This window comes from Oryctolagus cuniculus, chromosome 10 (assembly GCF_051225735.1).
Source record: "Oryctolagus cuniculus isolate XC-2025 breed Fujian yellow rabbit chromosome 10, ASM5122573v1, whole genome shotgun sequence".
In the NCBI taxonomy this organism is placed as follows: Eukaryota; Metazoa; Chordata; class Mammalia; order Lagomorpha; family Leporidae; genus Oryctolagus; species Oryctolagus cuniculus.
Window position 1 is genome coordinate 71,664,450 of NC_142876.1, and position 24,277 is coordinate 71,688,726.

The 24,277-nt window shown below is 43.2% G+C and overlaps 1 pseudogene; it reads left to right on the forward strand.

Moving 5' to 3' along the window:
* Nucleotides 1-8,270: 8,270 nt before the first annotated feature.
* On the forward strand, nucleotides 8,271-9,239 carry LOC138843929 (uncharacterized; annotated as a pseudogene).
* The last annotated feature ends 15,038 nt before the right edge of the window (nucleotides 9,240-24,277 follow it).

The window sequence follows — 24,277 nt, forward strand, 5'->3', positions numbered from 1 at the left end:
TGGTCCACTTCAGCCTGTTAGAAGTAAGAATTTATTCATTGCAGGACACCTCTGCCCAGGTTGTCTGTTTCTGAATTACAGATCTTTGGGAAGCTTCTGGTAGACTAAGTTACACAGAGACAATCCAGGAATGTAGGAAATTGCACCCTGGACCATTAAGTAGACTTCATGCATCACATATTTTTTACTCAGCAGTAGCCACAGGCAGCAAACGGATAAGAAAAGGATATCTGATGTTACTATGGATCCAGGGCATAACATACACTGAAAGAAAGAAAAGATACAGCAGCTCAGGAGGACATGGTTCTTGCTCAGTTCCTGACTGCAAAGAAACTTCCTGATTTCTCTCATCAGCTTCCTCATGGAGTATGAGATGGGAACATTAATGCCGTTACCAGGTGCTGTCATGCTGACTTCTCTGTGTAAACTCCTCCTGTCTTCATAATTTTTTTACAAACTGGAACATATTGTATGAACACATAATTTTTTGTAAAACTATACCACAATGTAATCCAGATATAGGAAATCATATTTAAGATCTTTGAGGACAGGTATATATTTTAATTTCACTGTTTTAGTGATATATGTCTTGTTTACTGGAAAGTATCTTTCTTTTCTTTTATGGGGGGGTGGAGACACAAGCTTCTGAGGGTGAGGTGATAACAGAAAATGGCAGTCCATGCCATTGGTTTTATTGCTTGAGGGAGAGCCTTGCTTACCACAATGACTTTCAATCTATCCTGGAGTCCTAGTCGGAGGCATGGTGCCCACCCAATCCAGTGAAGGAAAACACATTTCTTTCTCCCCATCCCCTGACAAGGGTACCCAGGGACCAGTGCGGAGAAAGTGCCATCTTGATGCCAGCAGAGGCTGCAGAAGCACTGACATCATTCATGGCTAGGGGGTTATAACAGAGGCACAAGTCTACATTTCCCACTGACTTTGACTGTGGCCGGGAGGCTTAGTAGGGGGCTGGGCATCCATTTAGGAATGTGATGTGCCACCATCCCCTAAACCTATCACTGGCTAGGGGCTCAAGATGCCAAGTTGGAGCACCCACAGGCAGCTGGCTTCTGGGAATATCTCTGTTTACTCCATGGGCAGAGCAAGCTCATGGGGCTGAGACGGGAACCTATGCATGCTGTGATTTTTGGAACTCTGTGCACAAAAAGATGTGGGTAGTGTAGCAGGATCTCTGGGCATTCATTGTGTCTGGTATCAGAGGCTGAGAGCTCCCTGACAGTCTGTGTCATCGCAGATGGTTCTGTGCTCACACTGACTGCACAGATCCACTGTGACTGCACAGATCCACTGTGGAGTCCATGCACCTGTGTGGGTAAGGGCTGTAGCCACTGTGGGCTAACACAGAACATTTATCACTTGGAAGAAATGAATAAATGAAGGTTAAATAAAGACTTTCCAAAACAAACAAAAATTGGAAGAATTTGTAACCACATGTCCAGTCTTACAATTTATACTTAAGGATGTGCTACACAGAAAAACAGAGAATGACAGTCATCATTATGAAAGAAGGTGAAAGCAGAAAATCTCCCAGTAAATGTACAAAGAAAATCCAAAACATACAATATATATTTATGGAAAAATGGTAGGGCCAAATGCTTTGCTTTCAATGATAACCATTGATGTAAATGGTCTACGCTGGCTAATTAAAAGACACAGACTGACTGAATAGAATAAAAAACCAAGACATAACTATTTGCTACCTACAAGTAATGCATCTCAATACAAAGACACATGCAGACTGAAAATGAAAGCATGAAAAAAAAAATAATTCATGCTAATGGAAAGCAAAACCAACCAGATATAGGCATCCTAATATCAGATAAAATAGACTTGAACACAAAAACTGTTAGAAAAAGAAGGTCATTATGTAATGATCAAGGGATCAATTCAAGAGGAATATATGACAATCATAAATATGTATGCACCCAATGTCAGAGCACATAGCTGTTTCAAAGAAATGTTAATGCATCTAAAGCGAGACATAGACTCCAATACCATAATAATGGGGGACTTCAAGTCCCACTTTCATCAGTGGACAGATCAGCTAGACAGAAAACCAACAACAACAACAACAACAAAAAAAACACAAGAGAACTAATCAACCCTATGGACCAAATGTACCTAACTGATATCTACAGAACCTTTCAGCTCACAGCTGCTTAATGCACATTCTTTTCATCAATGCATGGAATTTTGTCTAGCGTAGACCATATGCTACTCCAAGAAAGCACAGCTCAGCAAATTTAAAAAAATGAAATCATACCCTGTGTCTTTTGTGACCAAAAAGGAATGAAGCCAGAAATGAACTACTTAAGGATCTGTAGAAAATATGCAAATAAATGTACAATGAACAACATGCTCCTTAATGAACAGTGGGTCAAAGAAGACATCAAAAAGAAATAAAAATATTCCTGGAAACAAATGAAGACGACAGTACAACATACCAAAAATTATGAAATGCAACAAAATCACTGTTAATAAGGGAGTTTATATCAACTAGTGCCTACATCAATAAATTGGGAAGACATAAAATAAATGAGCTATTAATGCATCTCAAGAACCTAGAAAAACAACAACAAACCAAACCGCAAATTAGCAGGAGGAAGTAAATAATTAAAATTAAAAGAGTAAACGAAATTGAAACCAAAAAGAATAATACAAAAGGTTAATTAAATGAAAGATTTTTTTGAAAAACAAATACAAAACAATAAAAAGCAAAATTGATACACTATTGGCCTAATTAACAACAACACAAAGAGATACAAATAGATAAGATCAGAGATGAAACAGACATATTACAAAGTATAGCATAGAAATATCAGGAATTACTACAAACAGCTGCCAACAAATTTGAAAAATCAGGAAACATGTATAGGTTCCTTGACACATACCATCTACCAAAACTGAGTCATGAAGACACAGAACACTGAAACAGACAAATAACCAAGACAGAGATTGAATCAATAACAAAGATATTCCCAAAAAAAGAAAATCCCAGGATTGGCTTAACTGCTGAATTCTACCAACTTTTAGTGAAAACCTAATTCCAATTCTTCTCAAGCTATTCAACACAATTCAAAGGGAGGGAATCATCCCAAACTCCTTCTAGGAAGCCAGTATCACCTTAATTCCAAAACAAAGAAAAGATATAACAAAGAGAAAGAACTATAGCCCAATATCTCTGATTAACATAGATATAAAAATCCTCAACAAAATACTAGCTGATCAAATCCAACAACACTTCAGAAAGATCATTTAACCAGACCAAGTGAGATTTATCCCTGGTATGTAGGGATAGTTCAACACAAATCAATAAATGTGATACATCACATTAACAAACCAAAGAATAAAAAACATCTGACTATCTCAATAGACGTAGAAATAGCATCTGATAACACACAACATCATTTCATGATAAAAAACCTAAAGTAAATTGGGATAGAATGTACATTTCTCAATCCATTTGAGGGAATATTTGACAAACCCAAATCTGGAAGCATACTGAATGAAGGTAAATTGGAAGCGTTTCCACTAAGATCCAGAACCAGACAAGCATGCCCACTTTTACCATTGGTATTCAATATAGTTCTGGAAGTTTTAACAAGAGTCATTAGGAAAGAAAAAGAAATCACAGTGATACAAATTATAAAGGAGGTAGTAAAATTATCCCTATTTGTAGATGGCATTATTGTCTACATAGGGGAACCAAAAATTTCCACTAAGAGAATATTTGAACTCATGAGAGAGTTTGAAAAGTTGCAGGATATAAAATCAACACATAAAAATGAATAGTGTTTGTTTACATAGAAAATGACATGGCTTAGAAAGAACTGAAAATATAACAAGGTACAATTAACCAATCAACAACTTGGACACATCAATAGTAACAACGTGGAACTCTTGAAATTTAAATGGTCATGGTGAGTTAATGAGCACAAACACATTGGAAAACACTTTGCTATAACTTGGTTTATTTGAAGATCTTTTTTTTTAACTTTTATTTAATGAATATAAATTTCCAAAGTACGGCTTATGGATTACAATGGCTTCCCCCCCATAACGTCCCTCCCACCCGCAACCCTCCCCTTTCCCATTCCCTCTCCCCTTCCATTCACATGAGGATTCATTTTCAATTCTCTTTATATACAGAAGATCAGTTTAGCATACATTAAGTAAAGATTTCAACAGTTTGCTCCCACACAGAAACATCAAGTGAAAAATAATAGATGATTTTTTAAATGATGATGAAATCAGATCAGACCTATTGTCATGTTTAATTCCAGTGAGAGTCAAGTTGGGAATTGCTAATTTCTTCTTTTTTTAACAGAAGATCAGCTTAGTATACATTAAGTAAAGATTTCAACAGTTTGCACCCCCATAGAAACACAAAGTGAAATATACTGTTTGAGTACTCGTTATGGCATTAAGCCTCAATGTACAGCACATTAAGGATAGAGATCCTACATGAGGAATAAGTGCACAGTGACTCCTGTTGTTGACTTTACCAATTGACACTCCTGTCTATGGCATCAGTAATCTCCCTATGCTCCAGTCATGAGTTTCCAAGGCTATGGAAGCCCCTTGAGTTCTCCGACTCTTATCTTGTTTAGACAAGGTCATAGTCAAAGTGGAGGTTCTCTCCTCCCTTCAGAGAAAGGTACCTCCTTCTTTGAAGACCTGTTCTTTCCATTGGGATCTCACTCACAGAGATCTTCCATTTAGTTTGTTTGTTTGTTTGTTTGTTTGTTTGTTTTTTGCCAGGTGTCTTGGCTTTCCATGCCTGAAATACTCTCATGGGCTTATCTGAAAGCTTCTGTCACACGAATGCCGTTCTGCATAGCTTAGAGAAACTTCAAGTATTGAATGAAGGAAACCTATCTAATAATCTGCATAGCTGCTTTTATTGTAATACCAAAAATAAAGACCAACCCAAATCAATTCAACTAGAGTGGATAAATTTTCTCCATATGTCTTTTATAATAGGACACAATAAATTAATGAAAATAACCTACACTGAAATGCCTAAGAATAAATATTACAAATACAGTATAGAGCAAACTCAGTAAATTGAAGAATGACATAAACAGTATGATTCCAAAGCTCAAAATTATATGTCAAAGTAATATCTTGATTAGCCCTGTATTCATATTTAGGCCAATGTAATGAGATTAAAATAAGGAAATTAGTAACCAGGATGGGATTAAAGAGGGGCCAATAGAAACCTTTAAAGAGGTGGGTAGGTGTTTATAGACAGAGTGGTTGTACGTGAATGCTCATTAACTATTTTTAAAGATTTTATTTATTTATTTATTTGACAGGCAGAATTACAGACTGTGGGGGAGAGAGACAGAAAAGTCTTCCTTCCGTTGGTTCACTCCCCAAATGGCTGCAACGGCTGGAGCTGCACCGATCCGAAGCCAGGAGCCAGGTGCTTCTTCTTGGTCTCCCATGTGGGTGTAGGGGCCCAAGGACGTGGGCCATCTTACTGCTTTCCCAGGCCATAGCAGAGAGCTGGACTGGAAGAGGAACAACCAGGACTAGAGCTGGCGCCCATATGGGATGCTGGTGATGCAGGCAGAAGATTACCCTATTGTGCCATGGCACCGGCACCCTCATTAACTATAATTCTTTACATCTTTCTCAATAACATATCATTTAAAAGTTTTGAAGGAGATGAAAATAATATAAAAATAATTGGAATCACAGTGCTATGGTCTGAATGTTTGTGTGCTTCCTAAAATTCCTATGTGGAAATACTAACACCCAACTTGACAGTGTTAGGAGTGGTTAGTTCATGAGGGTTGAGCCCTCATGAATGGAATTAGTACCCTTGTATAAAAGGCCTGAGGGAGCTCAGTTGTCCCTTCCACCATGTAAGACACCATGGAAATTAGACTTCTAAGAATCAGAAAATTGGATCTCACCAGCCACCAAATCTCAGCCTCCAGAAATGTGAGGATAAATTTCTGTCATTTATAAGCCAGCCTGTTTATGACTGACGTGCATTGCTACAGTGTGGCCACAGTATTGGGGAAATGCAACAGGAAAAAATGATCAAAACAAAGAATGCATGGCATCATTGGAAATGTGGAGTGCACCCGGACTCACTGGTAAGAAGGTCACATGTGGCCGGCGCCGTGGCTCACTAGGCTAATCCTCTGCCTAGCGGCGCCAGCACACCGGGTTCTAGTCCTGGTCGGGGCGCCGGATTCTGTCCCGGTTGCCCCTCTTCCAGGCCAGCTCTCTGCTGTGGCCAGGGAGTGCAGTGGAGGATGGCCCAGGTGCTTGGGCCCTGCACCCCATGGGAGACCAGGAAAAGCACCTGGCTCCTGGCTCCTGGCTCCTGCCATCGGATCAGCGCGGTGCGCTGGCCGCAGCATGCCAGCTGCGGCGGCCATTGGAGGGTGAACCAACGGCAAAAGAAAGACCTTTCTCTCTGTCTCTCTCTCTCACTGTCCACTCTGCCTGCCAAAAAAAAAAAAAAAAGTCCCATGCAAACACAGAGCTAAGTGGAGCTCACAGCCAACTATGCTTCTGCTGTTCAGATTTGTCTGTGCATGGGATGTTCCTTCAGCTTCAGCTCCCTCGTGTCTCTATCATTTACATCCCACTGTTCCTATTATCACTCAATTATTAGACACTTCTTGTTTTTTAACTTTTATTTAATAAATATAAATTTCCAAAGTACAACTTTTGGATTATAGTGTCTTTCCTCCTCCCCCACTGAAGAACCTTAAAAATCAAACCAAGATGGAGTGACTTAAACTAACACTATTAAAAACAAGAAGTCACCTTTGCCCCAAATAAAAAATTAAAGTTTAAAATTACAGCCCTAAACTTTTTCCCCCAAAGCTAAAATTAGGTGCAGCTATAGCTATAAAGCTATAGGGACCCTATGCTTAGCTAGCTGCGACACTTGTGCCTGGCTGTGCTAAGACCTAACCCAGTTTGTATACCTCCTAATACTCAACTGTGTGGGAAGCGGGACACTGCTCTCCCACAAGGGGAACAAAGGGAGCGAGACGTCACGCTCCCCCCCCCCCAGGGTGGACAAGAAGGCGCTGGCAGGGAAAGGAACTACTAAAGAAGTAAACAGCAAAATGGCAATGAGGTGCATGCCTCCCATGTGATCCTGTAGCTGATTGGATAGAAGACGCATGCCCTTCACATGAACAACTCATGGATTGGACTGCTGTGTGAATGGACTCTATAGTGCTTTTGATTGATTGGTTGCTGCGGGTATATAAACCATGTGGCTTTGTGCTGGGGGCGCTCTCTGGACTCCCGAGTTCAGGAGGCCCGTCTGCCAGACGCCGAATAAATCCTCTTGCTTTTGCATCAGCTGGTCTGGAGTCTGAGTCTCTGGGGTGTGCCTCTCAACATGTTAGCATCCTCACTCCGAGGGTCTAACATTTTGGGGGCTCATCTCATCTGGGATTGGTGCACCCCCAGACTCAATTCCAGGTTCGGTTGGAGGTAAGAGCTAGCTCAGTTTTCGTGTTGCTGTTTTGTGTGTTTGTATGTCTTCGGCGTTTCAAAAAATTGTACCTGTACAGGGCTTGTTTCGCTTGGGCCAGCGGGGGAGGCAGACATGCCCTGAGACCCCTGGTCCTGCTCTGGAGGACGCTCCAAGAGTTTTGTGAGGGAAAGAGAGAGATCAGGTCTCTCTCCTCCCCGGGGAACCCGGCCATGGTCGGCCGCTCCCCTCTTGTCGTACTTTCGGTTTGTGGCCGATCAGTTGCTGCTCGGCTTGTGTGTGGTTTGTTCTGTTCCTCTGTCTAGTCGGTGTCCTGTACGTTGTCGATTTAATTGTTTTACCCATGGGTCAACAACTAACTACCCCTTTAAGTCTGACTTTAGGACACTGGAAAGAGGTCATGAAACGGGCACATAACCAGTCAGTGTAAGTGCACAAGAAAAAGTGGCTGGCTTTCTGTACCTCTGAGTGGCCCTCCCTCGAGGTCGGATGGCCGCGGGACAGCACTTTTAACCTTACTACTATTTTACAGGTCAAAGAGAAGGTTTTCCAAATGGGACTGCATGGACATCTGGACCAAGTGCCCTATATTGTCACCTGGGAGAGTCTCTCCCAAGATCCCCCAACATGGGTTAAGCCTTTCCTTTCCTCTTTAGGGGCACAGACCCCAAAACCTGGCCCCGGGCCTACTTCAACCCCACTCGTGCCCTTACCTTCGGTGCTGCCCACTTCTTCTTCCCTTCTTCCCCTGAATGAACCACTTAAGCCTATGCCTAAAACTCCACCAGTTCTCCCAGACACTCAGGAAAATCTTCTACTTCTAGACCCTCCTCCTCCGTACCCTCCTCAGGTCCCACCACAGTTGGTTCAGGAACCCCAGGACCCTGAGCCACCCTCCCCCGACTCCACCGAAATAGGAGGGTTAGAGCCTTCCTCCTCCCCACCCTCTACTCGCTTGCGGCTGCGGAGGGAACGTGCCGGTGGCCCGGAGGGTGTCTGGTCCTCTCAAGCATTTCCTTTAAGGTCGGTGGCCGGCCAGATTCAGTATTGGCTGTTCTCCGCCTCCGACCTATACAACTGGAAGACCCACAATCCCTCCTTTTCCCAAGCTTTGACCGGATTAATTGAATCCATTCTACTCACTCACCAACCAGCTTGGGATGACTGTCAGCAACTTTTACAGGCCCTCCTCACTATGGAGGAAAAACAGCGAGTCATATTAGAAGCTCGTAAAAATGTGCTGGGAGCAGATGGCAGGCCGACTCAACTGCCTAACGAGATTGAGGACGTCTTCCCTCTGACTCGCCTGGAGTGGGACTACAACACCGTGGCCGGTAGGGAGCGACTCCGTCTCTATCACCAGACTCTGTTAGCGGGTCTCAAAGGGGCAGGGAAGCACCCCACTAATTTGGCCAAGGTACGTGCGATTATCCAGGGTCAGGAAGAGACTCCGGCAGGGTTCTTAGAACGTTTAATGGAAGGTTATCGCATGTATACCCCTTTTGACCCTCTGGCCACCGAACGCCAGTCAGATGTAATTATGTCATTTATCAGACAGTCGGCTCCCGATATCTGAAACAAATTACAACGACTGGACGGGCTGCAAGGGTATACATTACAAGACCTACTAAAGGAGGCAGAAAAAAATTTCAATAAAAGGGAGACACAGGAGAAGGAAGAAAGATTACGCAAAGAGCAAGAGCGGAGGGAGGACATCCGAGACAAAAAGCGGAATTGAGACTTAACCAAAATTTTGGCCACAGTAGTGCAGGGTGCAGGGCAAGGTAGGCCAGGACAGAATAAGACCCTGGGAGACAAAAGAAGGCCCCGAGTAGAACAAGACCAATGTGCCTACTGCAAAGAAAGGGGACACTGGGTTAAGGACTGCCCTAAGCCTCCCCGATGTGACTAAGCCCTTCACATTGTACATTGATGAACGAAGGGGAATAGCGAAGGGCACCCTGGTTCAGAAGCTGAGACCTTGGAAAAAGCTGGTGGCTTACCTTTCAAAAAAATTGGATAATGTGGCCGCTGATTGGCCCCCGTGTCTGCGCATGGTGGCCACAGTGGCAGTCCTTGTCAAAGATGCAGATAAATTGACTCTAGGACAATCCCTCACCGTGGTGGGCCCCCATGCCATCGACACCATCATCTGGCAGCCGCCAGATAGGTGGCTCTCCAATGCCCGAGTGACTCACTACCAAGCCATGTTGCTCAACCCGGAGCGGATTCAGTTTGGACCTGCCACCCCCCTGAAGCTGGCTACCCTGCTCCCGGACATGGAGCCCGGCGCCTGGGTACCTCATGAATGTCATCAAATCCTGGCTGAGGCCCATGGTACCCGGGAGGACCTGACGGATCAGCCGTTGCTGGACGCAGAACATACCTGGTACACCAACGGGAGCAGTTTTCTACAAAACGGTGAGCGGAGGGCGGGGGCGGCCATGGTGGAGGGACACTCCATAATATGGGAAAGCACCTTGCCTGTGGGAACCTCGGCTCAGAAAGCCGAGCTTGTGGCCCTCACACAGGCCCTCAGACAAGCTACCAGGAAAAAAGTTAACATCTATACTGATAGCCGCTATGCGTTTGCTACTGCCCATATACATGGAGAAATTTACCGAAGAAGAGCCCTCTTAACCTCAGCAGGAAAAGACATATAGAACAAGACTGAAATTTTAGACCTCTTACAGGCACTTTTCCTACCTAAAAAGTTGAACATAATTCACTGTCCTGGACACCAGCGGGGAAGTGACCCCATAGCAAGAGGAAATAGGATGGCGGACGAGGTTGCCAGAACGGCTGTGGTGGGCCCGCAGACTTTATACCTGAGTACTGCGGTGGCCCACCATACGCCAGACCGTGGGGACCTCCCCTTCCCCTATTTAGATCAATATTTGGACGAAATCCAGCAGCTTGGGGTGGATTACGATGAACAAAAGGGAGTTTGGACACTCCACGACAAAGTTGTCCTGCCCCACAAAATGGCCCGTGAACTAATAACTCAACTCCATATGTGGACTCATTTAGGACATAAAAAAAAAAAAACTAAAAATGCTGCTGCAACAAAAAGATCAACCTTACTTTATCCCAAGGCTTAACTCTCTAGTTCAACAGGCCACCGAGTCCTGCATTCCCTGAGCGAAGGTCAATGCGGGGCACCTCAAGCTGCCGGAAGGAACAAGGTTCCAGGGAGATCAAACCGGAGTCAATTGGGAAGTAGACTTCACCGAGGTTAAGCCAGGAAAATATGGTAACAAGTATCTCTTAGTTTTTGTAGACACCTTCTCTGGGTGGGTGGAAGCCTTCCCCACCAAACGAGAAACCGCTCAAGTGGTCGTCAAAAAAATCATCGAGGACATCTTCCCACGATTTGGTCTCCCTCAGGTAATTGGGTCTGATAACGGGCCTGCCTTCGTCTCCCAGGTAAGTCAGCTGGTGGCCAAAACGCTGGGGATAAATTGGAAATTACATTGTGCTTATAGACCCAAAGTTCAGGACAGGTAGAACGGACAAATAAACAATTAAAGAGACCTTAACTAAATTAGCTATGGAGACTGGCACTAGAGACTGGGTCCAACTCCTCCCTATGGTCTTGTTCCAGGTCTGGAACACCCCCTCACACCATGGATTAACCCCATATGAAATATTGTATGGGGGACCCCCTCCTGCCGCAAATCTGCTTGACCCTATGCTTGACCCCTTTATTAACGCGCCTAATTTGCAGGCACAACTAAAGGCGCTCCAGATTATACAGAACCAGATCTGGAAACCTCTAGCTGCGGCCTACCGGACCGGGAACGCGTCCCACGTCAAGCGAGCACCATCGGGAGCTGATAGAGCTTCGGGAGAGCCAGCACAATGGAAATTGCAACGCACCCAAAATCCGCTCAAGCTAAGATTTTTAAAAACTACATAATGCTCTTAACTTTGCTTGCCTCAGCTGTAATGACTGAAAATCCCACGTCCCCCAAAACCTTACTTGGCAGATAGTGTCGGCCTCGGGTAACATTGTATGGTCCTGTAGCCAACTCGCAACTGTTTGGACGTGGTGGCCATCCCTTACCCTGGACTTGTGCGTACTAGCAGATGATCTGGAAACCTGGAACCTCCCAGATTTCAACCTTGATAGGGCTATCCTGGGAACCCCAGACCACCTGCCTGGGTGCAGCAAGTCCAATATGCAAACCTCCCTTAAATCTTTTGATTTTTATGTATGCCCCCAGAGGGATAGGGGGGACCCCTACAAACGTAGATGTGGCGGGGCAGAACACGGGGGACGCTTACTGGAAACCCTCCTCCAGCTGGGATCTCATTAGGGTTACACGGGCTATGAAGGGGGGCGCCAACCTACTACAGACAACCCCCTAAACATAACCTTTACCCGCCATGGACAGAGCAATCGGGAATGGATAAAAGGTAAACGATGGGGCCTCCGGCTGTATCAGCACGGCCATGATAAGGGCCTCATTTTCTCAATCCGGCTGAGCATAAAAAGCCCAAACCCCATGTCAGTAGGTCCCAACCATGTCTTAATGGACCAGGGACCACCGTTGGGGAAACACGGTGGGGGAGTAGCCGCCCGGCTCCCAGCCGCCCCACCGGCCTCCTCCCCGCAGGCAGCTGCCCCAACCCAGTCGCCTACCCCAACCCGATTACCCCCAAGTGTCCAAACCCCGACTCTAGTAGCCAAACCTCCTTCGACTACCGGGCAAAGATTGCTTAATCTTATCAAAGGGGCTTATTTTGCTATTAACCATACCAATCCGGACCTAACTTCCTCTTGCTGGCTTTTTCTTACTTCCAGCCCCCCGTATTATGAAGGTATTGCAATAACTGGACCCTATATTGCCACTAATAGTAGTCAGTGTCCCTGGGAGGAGTCACGGCCTAGACTCACCTTAACCCAAGTTTCCGGAAAAGGAACGTGCCTGGGAAACCCTCCCCCATCTCATATACAGCTGTGTAATGTTACCATCCCAAGTGCAAATTTAATAACCTATGCCCATGTTAGTCCAGGCTACGGAAACTGGGGGGCTTGTAACAAGGGACTTACCCCCTGTGTGTCTCCCTCGGTCCTTAGTGCCACCCAGGACTTTTGCGTTATGGTACAGCTAGTGCCTAAAATAATTTACCATCCAACCAACACCCTAGAAGATTCCTATGATAGACACCCCACCCGCTTTCGCAGAGAACCAGTTTCTCTGACCCCAGCAGTCCTATTAGGGCTCGGAGTTGCGACAGAGGTTGGAACTGAAACAACAGCCTTAATCCAGGGTCCTCGATATTACAATGACTTAAAAAACGCCATTGATGAGGACATACAGGCCCTGGAACAATCTATAACTAGGCTGAAGGAATCCCTCACTTCCCTGTCCGAGGCAGTCTTACAAAATAGGAGAGGACGTGACTTACTCTTTCTCGAGAAAGGGGGCCTTTGTGCAGCCCTTGGTGAAGAGTGCTGTTTTTATGTCGACCACTCAGGAGTCATAGAAGACTCCATGGCAAAACTAAGGGCTAGGTTGGACAAAAGACGTAAAGATCGGGAGGCCCAACAAGGCTGGTTTGAGGGTTGGTTCAACAAGTTCCCCTGGTTAACCACTCTCATTTCCACAGTCACGGGCCCCCTCATTGTCCTCCTCCTAATTTTAACTTTTGGCCCGTGCATCCTCAATCAGTTGCTGCAGTTCATCCGGGACCAGTTGTCCATCATGCAGGCCCTTGTACTCACCCAACAATACGAGGCGCTCAGAGACGGTGCTGACCTTTAGATTTTAGGATTAAAATCTCACAAGCCAGAGGAGGGGCGGAGCCAAGTTGGCAGAATAGTGAGGGCGCGCACCGATAGTCTGGGAAAATTTAGTTTAATAAAAGGGGAGTTACGGTAGCCTCAGAAAAAGGACAAGGAAAATACTGCAGAGGAAATTCTTCTGGATCTAGTGGCTGTGAATCGGAGGAACTACTGGGAGAACAAGGTCGCCCACCACGCAGAAGCCAAGCCGCGGGAGCCACAGGGTCTGTGCGCCAGTGCAGGAAGGGGAGTGCATGTCACACAGACACCAGTGGGGAGAGTTGGGACGCCCAGGGCTCCGAGTCCACACATCAGCGCTGGAAGGGGAGGTGAGCTCAATAACTGAGACATTGGCGGGGAAACGGGGGTCAGAATCTAGAGGGGAGCCGGAAAGTGCACCAGACTCACTACAGGAGAGAAGGAAAAAAAAGGTGGGGGGTTTCTCTCTCCGCCAACCTTGCAAAGGTTGCAAGGCTGCAAGGCTTGAAGAGTTTGCAAGAGACAAAGAGCAGGCCCCCTCTCTGGATTTACATAACAACAGGGGAGAGCTAAGGAACTGAGTCACTACAATTCAGTAGCCTAGGCAACCCAGTGGGAGTCCAGAGGAGAAACCGAGCCTGCACAGACTCTTTGGGTAGAAGCCAGAGACGGGAAGCTAAAGACCATCAATTCTGCACAGCCGTGCCATGCAGTATTACTTACCCCCTGAATAAATAAAATAAATAAATAAATAAATAAAAAGAGAGAGATTTACCACGCATAACCTGAGGGTGTCATCTTTGCACACCCGTAACCCGGAAGAACCAAGCAGAGCTCTCAGGCCACACCCATCTCAAGCCTCCAAGGCTCCTCCAACAGCAGGCAGTCCACTTAACGCAGACATAGTATAAAATATATAAAACTTAATATGACTGGTTTAATTCTGTAATTAATACACAGTTATTCTTAAGTGTTGAAAATTAACTGAAATGTGATCCCTGTTAAACATAAGAGTGGGAATAAGAGAGGGAAGAGATGTATAATTTGGGACATGCTCAAGCTGACTTGCCCCAAATGGTAGAGTTAGAAACATACCAGGGGATTCCAATTCAATCCCGGCATGTTGGCATGTACCAATGCCATCTCACTAGTCCAGGTGATCAATTTCAGTTCACAATTGATCATAATGAAAGGACTAAGAGTCAAAGGGAGCACATTAACAAGTCTAGTACCTGCTAATACTAACCGATAGAATAAATAAAGGGGAGAGTGATCCAACATGGGAAGCGAGATACTCAGCAGACTCATAGAATGGCAGATGTCCTAAACAGCACTCTGGCCTCAGAATCAGCCCTAAAGCCATTCGGATCTGGCTGAAAAGCCCATGAGAGTATTTCAGGCATGGAAAGCCAAGACACTCTGGCAAAAAAAAAAAAAAAAAAAACCAACCCTAAATGAAAGATCTCTGTGAGTGAGATCCCAGTGGAAAGAACAGGTCTTCAAAGAAGGAGGTACCTTTCTCTGAAGGGAGGAGAGAACTTCCACTTTGACTGTGACCTTGTCTAAAGAAGATAAGAGTCAGAGAACTCAGAGGGCTTCCATAGCCTTGGAAACTCATGACTGGAGCATAGGGAGATTACTGATGCCATAGACAGGAGTGTCAATTGGTAAAGTCAACAACAGGAGTCACTGTGCACTTACTCCTCATGTAGGATCTCTGTCCTTAATGTGCTGTACATTGAGATTTAATGCTATAACGAGTACTCAAACAGTATATTTCACTTTGTGTTTCTATGGGGTGCAAACTGTTGAAATCTTTACTTAATGTATACTAAACTGATCTTCTGTAAAAAAAAAAAAGTATGGTATGGGGGGGAAGCCATTGTAATCCATAAGTCGTACTTTGGAAATTTATATTCATTAATTAAAAGTTAAAATAAATAAATAAATAAATAAAGGATTAATATCTCTCCAAAAAGAAAAGGGGGAAATGAAGAACCTTAAAAATCAAACCAATTGGAGTGACTTAAGCTAACACTATTAAAAACAAGAAGTCACCTTTGCCCCAAATAAAAAATTAAAGTTTAAAATTACAGCCCTAAACTTTTTCCCCCAAAGCTAAAATTAGGTGCAGCTATAATAATAAGGGACCCTATGCTTAGCTAGCTGCGACACTTGTGCCTGGGTGTGCTAAGACCCAACCCAGTTTGTATACCTCCTAATACCCAAATAATGGTGTGGGAAGCGGGACACTGCTCTCCCACAAGGGGAACAAAGGGAGCAAGATGTCGCGCCCCCCCCCCCCCCCGATGGACAAGAAGGCGCTGGCAGGGAAAGGAACTGCTAAAGAAGTAAACAGCAAAATGGCGATGAGGTGCATGCCTCCCGTGTGATCCCGTAGCTGATTGGATAGAAGACGCATGCCCTTCACATGAACAACTCGCGGATTGGACTGCTGTGTGCATGGACTCTATAGTGCTTTTGATTGATTGGTTGCTGCGGGTATATAAACCATGTGGCTTGTACTGGGGGCGCTCTCTGGACTCCCGGGTTCAGGAGGCCCGTCTGCCAGACGCCGAATAAATCCTCTTGCTTTTGCATCAGCTGGTCTGGAGTCTGAGTCTCTGGGGTGTGCCTCTCGACGTGTTAGCATCCTCACTCTGAGGGTCTAACACCATAACCTCCTTCCCACTGTAACCATCCCATCTCCAGCTCCCTCTCCCATCCCATTCACATCAAGATTCATTTTCAATTATCTTTATACACAGAAGATCAATTTAGTATATATTAAGTAAATAATTCTACAGACTGCAACCACACAGACACACAACGTATAAAGTACTGTTTCAGTACTAGTTATACCGTTAATTCACATAGTACAACACATTAAGGACAGAGATCTTACATGGGGAGTAGGTGCACAGTGACTCCCGTTGTTGATTTAACAATTGACACTCTTGTGTATGTCAGCAGTAATCACCCGAGGCTCTTGTCATGATGATCATATTTAGACAAGGTCATAGTCAAAGTGGAAGTTCTCTCCTCCCTTCAGAGAAAGGTACCTCCTTCTTTGATGGCCCATTCTTTCGGATGGGATCTCACTCACAGAGATCTTTCATTTAGTTTTTTTTTTTTTTTCACAGTGTCTTGGCTTTCCATGCCTGAAATACTCTCATGGACTTTTTAGCCTGATCTGACTGAAAAGTGATCCCTGTTAAATATAAGATTGGGAATATGAGAGGGAGGGGATGTACAGTTCGGCACATGCTCAATCAGACTTGCCCCAAATGGTAGTTAGAAACGTGCCAGGGGATTCCATTTCAATCCCGGCAAGGTGGCATGTACCAATGCCATATCACTAGTCAAAGTGATCAGTTTCAGTTCATAATTGATCATAATGATAGGATTAAGAGTCAAAGGGATCACATAAGCAAGACTAGTGTCTGCTAATACTAAGTGATAGAATAAAATGAGAGAATGATCCAACATGGGAAACGGGATACACAGCAGACTCCTAGAATGGCAGATGTCCTAAACAGCATTCTGGCCTCAGAATTAGACACTAACTATTAAAAAAATTTATTTGAAAGGCAGAGTTACAGTGGGAAGGAGAGAGAGGGAGAAATATGAATGAATAGATGATAGATGACAGATAGATATGTTCTATCCACTGGTTCACTCCCCAGTGGCTGCAATGGCTGGGACTAAGCCAGGCAGAAGCCAGGAGCTTAGAATGCCTCCTGGGTCTCCCTTGTGGGTGGTAGGGGACCAATCATTTGGGCCATTTTCTGCTTCTTTCCCAGGCACATTAGCAGGGACCTAAATCAAATGTGGAACAGCTGAAACTCAAACTGGTACTCATTTGGGATACCAGATTCTCATTTTCAGCTTAACCCCCTGTGCCTTGCAGGGCCTGACACAGTATTTTAAAGGTTCTTAAAGCCATATGTGATTCTTAATAAATGTTATATAAGTAAACAGAGTAAATAAAATAACATCTCCAAGTGACCCTCACCTTTCTTGAAATGCTTCTTTGTGTTTCTTAATTTGTTCCAGCATAATTTGGCCATTGTTGGCAGTAGAATAGCAGACTTGAATTTAAGTTCTGGCTTCAATTAGAAGGCCTGTGTTTGAGTTATCAAGTTGTAGTTTGTTTCTGTTGTGAAAGGCAATGAAAAAGTTTATGTGATTTCTGAGAGCATTCATTTAAAAATAATTCTCTGATTGAAATATGAATTGTAAGTAAATTTAAAAGTCCAGGATAAGAACAATTTATACAAAACTTCTTTGGGTAGAACTGAGATTACAGTGTCATCACACATAAAAGTATCTTTGGATATGTATAATTGTATAAGAACTATAATTTTGCATATCTATGTATTTATGTGAATCAAAGTATTCAGAAAATCTACAACTTGTACTCCATGCATGTCATTTGTGTTGTTCCAGTGGATTTCTATATTATTTATTTATTTGAGATAAAAAGAGATCAAGACAGACACAGAGCTCCCATCCATTGGTTGACTCCTCAAATGCCTTCAACAATCAGGATACTGAAGACAAGAGATAGGAATTTTATCCAGGTCTCCCACATGGGTGGCAGAAATCCAATTACTTAAGCCATTACCACTACCTTCCAGGTTCTCCATTAACAGGGAGCTGGAATCAGGAGCTGGGGTCAAATATTGAGTCCAGGCACTCCAGTGTAGCACACAGGTGTCCTAACCAGTGTCTTAATCATCAGGCCAAATACATACTCTAGATTAATTATTAAGTTCAAAGGAGGATACAAACATGTGTATGGATCTTCCTGTCTACCAAATCTTGACTCCACCAATTCCCTACCACCCCATGTGCTCAAATCACCTTCTTCTCTCAGATATTATGGAAGGATGATTGGATAGGGAGTTCACAAAGTTTGACAATCAAAGTATGCTACTCAAGGTCTCTGATAAGACACACACAAATTTACTATCCTAATATTTCGCTATTGAGGCTGTGGAAAAAGTATAAGCTACAAGAAGATTATCTGCAGGAAATTAACCTTTACAAAGTGAAATGTCTGTTTTACTATGTTTGTTTTAAATTATTAAGGATGATAAAAGGACCTGTAAAACAGTTTTCTGGAAAATATAAATTCACCATGATAGTTTCTGAAGATTTTATTTCATCTGCTTCCCCACAGTAGAAACATGTGAATGATCAAAGCTATGACTCTAGCACACAAGATCCCATAAAGATTCACAAGGTCTTTGAGATGCCCAAATACCAGAGATTTGTGAAATCCATAAAGAATGCATAAAGTATAGGCACCACAAGGAGTTGCAATTAACTACAATAACATATTGACTGACAAGAGTGAGGGAGCCAGAGCTTAAAACATCCAGGTCTGCCTACATAAGATGAAAGACAGAGCTCTTCTGAAGTGAGTGTCACATCACAGAAACACCCCTCAAGGATTTCTCCTGGGGATTAACATGTCAGAAAATGTAGTGTGCAAGGAATACCTCTAGACTCATCTCATCTGAAGCATCCAGAGAAGAAGCATGGGTAATTGTGAAGATTCACTATCATTGCAGAAGGCAGTTAGGCTAATCAAGTTGATGGACAGCAATTAAGATGTGTCATCAAAGTCAAGTACATATAGGACATGTGTGTGGATGAAAACATACACATAGGAGACTAGTGTCTCAGAGAACAAGAACCCCATGACTTCCACGCACTCTTTTTGTTTATCCAGAAACAGGAGCATCAGTTTGATGAGGCCTGGCTCCAAAAACAATGCTTTTTTTTTTTTTTAAATCTAAGTGTGGAGTAAATATGGCCAGCTCTCTCTGCTCTCCATCTCCTATTCCTTGCACGGAGCTCACATGCTGACAAAGCAGTGGCTGGTAGGAGTCTGTCTTATAAGAAGACAATTCCATGAGGACAAATTTTTGTTTCAAGATCAAGACAAGTTCCACATCTCAGTCTTAAGTGCCCTTGCAAATGAAGTAAGACTTAGGACCCCACCATAATGTTTTTAAACAAAAAGTCATTTATTCCTTTTTCTTATTTTTTGACAGGCAGAGTGGACAGTGAGAGAGAGACAGAGAGAAAAGTCTTCCTTTACCATTGGTTCACCCTCCAATGGCCACTGGGGCCAGCACGCTGCAGCCGGTGCACTGCGCTGATCTGAAGCCAGGAGCCAGGTGCTTCTCCTGGTCTCCCATGGGGTACAGGGCCCAAGCACTTGGGCCATCCTCCACTGCACTCCCGGGCCACAGAAAAGAGCTGGACTGGAAAAGGGGCAACCGGAACAGAATCCAGCGCCCCAACCGGGACTAGAACCCCGTGTGCAGGCGCCGCAAGGCAGAGGATTAGTCTATTGAGCCACAGCACCAACTATTTACTCATTTGAAAGTCATAGTTCCGAGGGGAGTGCATGTCACACAGACAACAGCGGGGAGACTTGGGACGCTCAGGGCACCGAGTCCACACATCAGCGCTGGAAGGGGAGGTGAGCTCAATAACCCGATACATTGGTGGGGAAACGGGGGTCAGAATCTAGAGGGGGGCCGGAAAGTGCAGCAAACTCACTACCGGAAAGAAGGAAAAAAAAAAGCTTCGGGGTTTCTCTTCCCCCTAACCTTGCAAAGGTTACAAGGCTGCAAGGCTTGAAGAATTCCCAAGAGACAAAGGGCAGGCCTCCTCTCTGGATTTACATATCAATGGGGGAGAGCTAAGGAACTGAGTCACTACAATTCAGTAGCCTAGGCAACCCAGTGGGAGTCCAGAGGAGCCAAAGACTGGAAGCGAAATACCATCAATTCTGCACGGCCATGCCATGCGGTGTTACTTACCCCCTGAATAAATAAAATACATAAATAAATAAAAAGAGAGAGATTTACCACGCATAACCTGAGGGTGTCACCTTTGCACACCCTTAACCAGAAAGAACCAGGCAGAGCTCTCAGGCCGCACCCATCTCAAGCCTCCAAGGCTCCTCCAACAGCAGGCAGTCCACTTAACACGGACACAGTATAAAAAAAAAAAAACGCACAGTGACGCAAGAAGAATTAACTATGCCGAGTAACAAACACAGAAATAGAAGGAGCAAGATCAACGATGACACTATGATGCCTCCAAATAAACAAAACACCCCAAGCCAAGATTATGAAGATGATGAGATAGAAGAAATGCAAGATACGGATTTCAAAAAATTTATGATAAGAACATTTAGAAGTTTTCAAAAGCAAATCCTTGAACTACAGAAATCCTTAATGGACAAGATTGAAAATCTCTCTCGTGAAAATGAAATTTTAAGGAAGAGTCAAAATGAAACTCAGAAACTAGTAGAACAGGAAACTGTTAAAGTGAAGAGAAATCAAAATGAAATGAAGAGCTCAATAGATCAAATGACAAACACATTAGAAAGCCTTAAAACAGAATGGGTGAAGCAGAAGAGAGAATATCGGACTTAGAAGATAGAGCACAGGAAAACATACAGTCAAACCAAAGAAAAGAAGAGGAAATTAGAAATCTAAAAAATATTGTTGGGAACCTACAGGATACTATTAAAAAAGCCAACATTCGAGTTCTAGGAGTTCCTGAAGGCATGGAGAAAGAGAAAGGATTGGAAGGCCTTTTTAGTGAGATACTAGCAGAGAACTTTCCAGGTTTGGAGAAGGACAGAGATATCCTAGTACAGGAAGCTCATAGAACCCCCAATAAACATGACCAAAAGAGATCCTCACCACGACACGTGGTAATTAAACTTACCACAGTGAAACATAAAGAAAAGATCCTAAAATGTGCAAGAGAGAAACGTCAGATTACTCTCAGAGGATCTCCAATCAGACTCACAGCAGACTTCTCATCAGAAACACTACAGGCTAGGAGGGAATGGCGAGACATAGCACAGGTGCTAAGAGAGAAAAATTGCCAGCCCAGAATATTATATCCTGCTAAGCTCTCATTTGTGAATGAAGGTGAAATAAAGACCTTTCATAGCAAACAGAAATTGAAAGACTTTGTGGCCACTCGTCCGGCCCTGCAAAAGATACTTAAAGATGTGCTACACTCAGAAACACAGAAACACGGCCATCAATATGAAAGAAGGGAAAGGAAGAACACCTACCAGTAAAAGAGCATGGGAAGCTCAAAGCATATACTAGAAAATATTTCCGGGAAAATGGCAGGGCAAAGTCGCTACGTATCAATAGTCACATTGAACATTAATGGTCTGAATTCTTCAGTTAAAAGACATCGTTTGGCTGACTGGCTCACAGAACACAACCCAACTATTTGTTGCCTACAAGAAACACATCTCTCTAACAAAGAGGCATGCAGACTGAAAGTGAAAGGTTGGAAAAAGATATTCCATGCCAACAGAAACCAAAAAAAAGCAGGTGTAGCCATATTAATATCAGACAAAATAAACTTTAATACAAAAACTGTTAAGAGAGACAAAGAGGGACACTATATAATGATTAAGGGTTCAATTCAACAGGAAGATGTAACTATTATAAATGTATATGCACCTAATTACAGGGCACCGGTCTATTTAAAAGATATGTTAAGGGACTTAAAGGGAGATTTAGATTCCAATACAATAGTACTGGGGGACTTCAATACTCCACTCTCAGAAATAGACAGATCATCCGGACAGAAGATCAACAAGGAAACAGCAGATTTAATTGACACTATTGCCCAAATGGATCTAACAGATATCTACAGAACTTTCAACCCTACATCTACAGACTTCACATTCTTCTCAGCAGTGCATGGAACCTTCTCTAGGATTGATCACATACTAGGCCATAAAGCAAGTCTCAGCAAATTTAAAAGAATTAGAATCATACCATGCAGCTTCTCAGACCACAGCGGAATGAAGCTGGAAATTAGCAACTCAGGAAACCCCAGAAAGTATGCAAACAATGGAGACTGAACAACATGCTCCTGAATGAACACTGGGTCATTCAAGAAATCAAAACAGAAATCAGAAACTTTCTGGAAGTAAATGAAGACAACAACACAACATATCAAAACTTATGGGATACAGCAAAAGCAGTATTGAGAGGCAAATTTATAGCAATAGGTGCCTATATCAAGAAATTGGAAAGACACCAAATAAATGAGCTTTCAGCGCACCTCAAGGACCTAGAAAAACTGCAGCAAACCAAACCCAAATCTAGTAGGAGAAGAGAAATAATTAAAACCAGAGAAGAAATTAACAGGATTGAATCCAAAAAAAAACACTACAAAAAATCAGCCAAGCGAGGAGCTGGTTTTTTGAAAAAAATAAACAAAATTGACACCCCATTGGCCCAACTAACTAAAAAAAGAAGAGAAAAGACCCAAATCAATAAAATCAGAGATGAAAAAGGAAACGTAACAACAGACACCACAGAAATAAAAAGAATCATCAGAAATTACTACAAGGACCTGTATGCCAGCAAACAGGAAAACCTATCAGAAATGGATAGATTCCTGGACACATGCAATCTACCAAAATTGAACCATGAAGACATAGAAAACCTAAATAGACCCATAACTGAAACAGAAATTGAAACAGTAATAAAGGCCCTCCCAACAAAGAAAAGCCCAGGACCAGATGGATTCACTGCTGAATTCTACCAGACATTTAAAGAAGAACTAACTCCAATTCTTCTCAAACTATTCAGAACAATTGAAAAAGCGGGAATCCTCCCAAATTCTTTCTATGAAGCCAGCATCACCTTAATCCCTAAGCCAGAGAAAGATGCAGCACTGAAAGAGAATTACAGACCAATATCCCTGCTGAACATAGACGCAAAAATCCTCAATAAAATTCTGGCCAATAGAGTACAACAACAACTATCCCTCTTTGCATACGATATGATTCTGTACAGAGAGGATCCAAAGAACTCTACTGAGAGACTATTGGAACTCATAGAGGAGTTTGGCAAAGTGGAAGGATATAAAATCAATGCACAAAAATCAACAGCCTTTGTATACACAAGCAATGCCATGACTGAGAAAGAACTGCTAAGATCAATTCCATTCACAATAGCTACAAAAACAATCAAATACCTTGGAATAAACTTAACCAAGGATGTTCAAGATCTCTATGGTGAAAATTACAAAACCTTAAAGAAAGAAATAGAAGAGGATACCAAGAAATGGAAAAATCTTCCATGCTCATGGATTGGAAGAATCAACATCATCAAAATGTCCATTCTCCCAAAAGCAATTTAGAGATTCAGTGCAATCCCAATCAAGATAACAAAGACCTTCTTCTCAGATCTAGAAAAAATGATGCTGAAATTCATATGGAGGCACAAGAGACCTCGAATAGCTAAAGCAATCTTGTACAACAAAAACAAAGCCGGAGGCATCACAATACCAGATTTCAGGACATACTACAGGGCAGTTGTAATCAAAACAGCATGGTACTGGTACAGAAACAGATGGATAGACCAATGGAACAGAATTGAAACACCAGAAATCAACCCAAACATCTACAGCCAACTTATATTTGATCAAGGATCTAAAACTAATTCCTGGAGCAAGGACAGTCTATTCAATAAATGGTGCTGGGAAAACTGGATTTCCACGTGCAGAAGCATGAAGCAAGACCCCTACCTTACACCTTACACAAAAATTCACTCAACGTGGATTAAAGACCTAAATGTACGTCCTGACACCATTAAGTTATTAGAGAACATTGGAGAAACCCTTCAAGATATTGGCACAGGCAAAGAATTTCTGGAAAAGACCCGGGAGGCACAGGCAGTCAAAGCCAAAATCAACTATTGGGATTGCATCAAATTGAGAAGTTTCTGTACTGCAAAAGAAACAGGAGAGTGAAGAGACAACCGACAGAATGGGAAAAAATATTTGCAAACTATGCAACAGATAAAGGGTTAATAACCAGAATCTACAAAGAGATCAAGAAACTCCACAAAAACAAAACCAACAACCCACTTAAGAGATGGGCCAAGGACTTCAATAGACATTTTTCAAAAGAGGAAATCCAAATGGCC